The 4,333-nt window shown below is 56.3% G+C and overlaps 1 long non-coding RNA gene across 1 annotated transcript in view; it reads right to left on the reverse strand.

Moving 5' to 3' along the window:
- Positions 1-4,333, reverse strand: part of LOC106733727 (uncharacterized) — a 10,410-nt gene that overhangs the window by 5,128 nt on the left and 949 nt on the right. The gene's annotated exons all lie outside the window — the stretch shown is intronic.

Below are 4,333 nucleotides of genomic sequence, written 5' to 3' on the forward strand. Positions count from 1 at the left end.
TGTTGAGGGGTGCCCCCCCGGTGGGGAGACGCCCCGGGGGGGGGGGGGGGGGCTCAGTTCACACCCTCCACAGGAACAAGTCGCATTCCCTGCAGAGCATGCACCTCAGAAGGCCATGCCCTTTCCTGCCTGGAGGGAGCACTTCCCGGATGAAGGCACCAGGAATGGCAGCTGGGAGCGGAGTCTATCCCCCACATCTGGGCTGTTGTTACAGACTCTCCTTCCTGGCTGCCTGAGCCTCACAGCTGCTATCACAAACACAGGCAGAGGGCCATCACTCTCCACCGAGGAGTCCAGAGGGGGAGCCTAGGTCAGGACCCTGCAGCTCCCCTCCAAACGGGGCACACAGTGCGAGTCCCCAGGGAGGTCTCCCGAGCATGCTGTCACCTCTGTGAGCTCCAGGGAGGGCTCCCGAGTGCGCTGTCACCTGTGAGCTCCAGGGAGGGCTCCCGAGCACGTGGTCACCGCTGTGAGCTCCAGGGAGGGCTCCTGAGCGACAGTCACCTCTGTGAGCTCCAGGGAGGGCTCCTGAGCGCGCCGTCACCTCTGTGAGCTCCAGGGAGGGCTCCCGAGCACGCGGACACCGCTGTGAGCTCCAGGGAGGGCTCCCGAGCGCATGGTCACTGCTGTAAGCTCCAGGGAGGGCTCCCGAGCGCACTGTCACCTGTGAGCTCGAGTGTGCTGTCACCGCTGGTGTGTTACCCAGCCAGGGACGGCTGACCTGGGGATGACCTTGGCTGTGGTATCTGTCTCCTGATCTGCCCCCGACCAGGCCACGAGGACATGGTGCTTCCTCAGTGCCATGATTGGCAACAAGCCCAGAAAGATCAGGGTTCTGGACCACAGACATTCCCCGAGGCCCACATGCCAGGAGACCTGATCTGGGCATGGGAGAGGCTGGCACCCTGCATCTCACGGGGTTCGTGGGCTCATGGGTCTTAGTGGACAGCGGCCTCGGGTCCCACCTCCTCCCACCCCGGCTGGCCACCTACACACTTCCTGGGTCCTGTGCAGGAGGTCCACAGAAGGCCCTGCAAGAGGGCCCCAGCTAGAAAGCAACCTCAGAACCATGATAACATAAAAGAGCAAACAATTTAGCCCAAAGCACAGACCGGATAGAGCCAGACCTCTCCAACTGCAGTTACTGTCCATGGGTTCACGGGTCCTCACACAATCGCGGCTGGTGCTCCACACGAGTGTGTGGTGGGGACAGGGGCCCTGCTGCCTCCTCTGACCGACCAAGGCCTTGCCAAGTAGGCACTCTGAGTTGGCGAGGGTGCCGTGAGCACTGGCAGGGAGGGAGACAGAGCTGCTGACTCCGTAGCAGTCTCCGGCTCTTGGGATGGGGAGACGTACATGAAGCAGCAGGCTGGAGGGACCCGGCACATATTTGGCCCAACCAAGGGTCTAACAGAAACAGGACAGAGGGGATCTGAGAAGGGGCTGGCCCAGCCCGTCGTTCTTTCTCAGTACACCATGAGCTTGAATTGTTTCCTGGCCCTTCGGTCCTTTGCTGCAGCAGGGAACAGGCACTGTCAGTGTGCGGGTGTTCCCTGCACCACCCACCTCGAGCAAAACAAACCGCAGTGGCCCAGCATGCCCTTCTCAAACACCCCACCCACGCGTGAGCCTCCTCACCGAGGGACGCTGGGACGTGCCTTCACCGTGTCCAGCAATCTCAGAGGTTAACAAGGAGGCTGTCAACATAACGGCATCTTCCTGGCCACTCAGGTTTGTCTGTTATGCAATCACAACTAAAACCTAACCAGTCTCAGGCCAGAAGATGGCGCAGTGGCTATGCCGCTGGACTACCGAATAGCCCACTGTGGTCAAGTCCTGGACCTGGTGGCTTGACTATCATGCTGGGTGCATGTGTGTGCATGCCCACGATCCTGGGAGAAAAGGATTGTGGTGTGGCCATCTGTCCTCTCACTGCCTCTGTCTCTCTCCAGATAGCACATGTGCCCTAAGGCAAAAACCTCTTAAGAATTAAAAAAAAAAAAATCCTTAATTTTTAATTGCCAGAGAGTACGTGTGCTCATCAGAGAAACACAGAGAGATAGAGAAAAGGAGTGAGACCCCTTCCAATGGGGCATGTTCATACTGTGATCCCTCCTCCAACCCTCCACCTTGCTGGGACCTGGGGCACACGCACACATGCATGCACACAATGTGTTTTTTGTTCATTTGTTTGTAGAGGTATTTTTGCTGTAGGGCACATACACTCTCCAGAGAGACAAACACAGAGAGGCAGAAAGTGAGAATTCACCCCTCATGGGGATGGCCACTCTGCCATTCCTTCTCCTTCATTCTCCCTTGGGATCTTGGGCACATGTACACACATGCCTGGCGTGAGTTTTAAGCCGCCAGGTCGAGGACTCAAACCACCGTCAACTGTGTGGGAGTCCACTGGCGTAACCATTCAGCCACCTGCTGGTCCCAATACAACGTGTTTGTTAATTTGCTGGGGCTCGAATGTGAACCACAGTCAGCCATGTGGGGTCCAGTTTCCTTAACTACCTAAGGCTACCCTCAAGTCTTTATAAAAATCTTGCTAAAAGACATTGCAACAAAGAAATGTAAACTGTATAATAAGAATTATTTTAAAATATTTGCCTCATCATATTAATGAGACTTCGAAGTATTAATCTGTAACCCGAAGTTGGAGAAAGTGCGAGGTCAGGAGCCCCTGCCAAGCTGACACTCTAGGGGGCGCTGTCCTCACACGCCCAGAGCCTTACAGATGTGTGTTCTGGGTAAAGAAGAGCTGGACACACTGAGGTCTCTAGGAGCACTCCCACTCTCGGGAAGCCACGTGCGGTGAAAGACGAGGACGTGGAGAAGGCAAGCCCCGACGGCAGGAGTTCCCAGAGGAAAAGCCAAATGTGTTGTGATGCACAGGGAGGGGCTGCCCGGGTGGAAGGCCGAGTCCCAAGTGCCAGGGGAGGCCCGGCTGAACAAGCTCCCAGAGGTTGCTGCGCCCCCCTGCAAAGCAGAAGGACCCTGGGTGTGAAGGGAGCTAATGAGGCTGGAGGCAGGGTCAGGCCGGTCTCAGGTAAGAATTCAGAAAAAGTTGGGAAAATGCAAACTTCAAATAAAGAAAATGAGTGGCCAAGAGGGTCTCAACTAGGTGTTGCTCTGAAAAGACTCTGCTCCCTCCACTTCCTAGCTAAGCAGCAGTAGTCGGGTCGTTGGAGCTTTGGTGGGGACCGACACAGTAGCATGACCTGTGAGAAGGGATAGAGGTGGCAGCAGCCATGACGGACGCAGATGGGGCAGGGGCCTGAGCGCCATCTGCTCTTCCTGCACTGAGAAGAAAGCCATGCAGACTGGGGTCCACGTTCCACTTCCATGTCAGTCGGGACACTCAGTCATGTGCGTGGGAACAGGACAGGGTGGCCACACCCGTGCTTTCACCCACCAACAACTCCGCCCCGGAGGTCATGGCTTAACGTCCTCTGCCATTTCTGGGCCAGGTAACTGAGCCTAAGTGACACACACCCCGCCAGTGGTGATCTCTGACTCAGCATGTATTCGTGTTCAGTTCTGGGGACACACGTAAGCATGTAAGAACCTCATACTTGAAGAATTTACTCTCCTGCTGGGGAAACAGAAGAAAACATGGCCAATGTCAACCTCTGCAGCCCAGACTGAAGGCCTTGTGAGTGCGGCCAGGGCGGTGAGCCGGGCTGGCTCTGTGGTGTGGCTATGGCAGTGAGCAGGCCGGCTGGGCGGTGCGGCTCAACAAGCTGCTTTGGAGAAAGGGTCCCACATGGCAGCCATGGTCCAAACTCTTGGCCCAGCCAGTTTGAAATGGGCCAGGCACGAACCCAAGTGCCCTAAGACCTGACAGCAGAGTTTGCAATTCCCTCTCTGTACCTCAACTCCTCTGTCTGCCACTGGGTGCCCATGAAAGGATCAGGACGTGCTTTAACGGCACTCAGTACAGGCAGCACAGCTGTCCCTGTGCCCTAACGCGCAGGCAGGTGGTCACAACATCAGCCGGTTTCTCCCTTATTGCCAGAGCTCGGATGCTCCTCAGGTCAGGGGAGGAGTGCAGTCAGTTTTCCCTGGGACGGGCCAGGCAGCCGTCTCCACCCGCTGCCCAGACGGCGCTGTTGCACCACAGCTCACATCCCATGAGCACGTCAACCAGTGTGAAAGGCAGCTCCATCCAGCAAAGCTGCTTCCACAGGACCTGATTCAATTTTACATCATTTGCAAGTTACAAAACATTCTTTTGATTGCTTTTCAGTCATTAAAAAAGTAAAAACTGCATAGCTCACTGGTCCTACAGAAATAGGAAGCAGGCTTTGTCTGGCAGCTGCTGAAC

The sequence above is a fragment of the Tupaia chinensis genome, unplaced genomic scaffold, assembly GCF_000334495.1.
Source record: "Tupaia chinensis unplaced genomic scaffold, TupChi_1.0 Scaffold144602_1, whole genome shotgun sequence".
Lineage (NCBI taxonomy): Eukaryota > Metazoa > Chordata > Mammalia > Scandentia > Tupaiidae > Tupaia > Tupaia belangeri.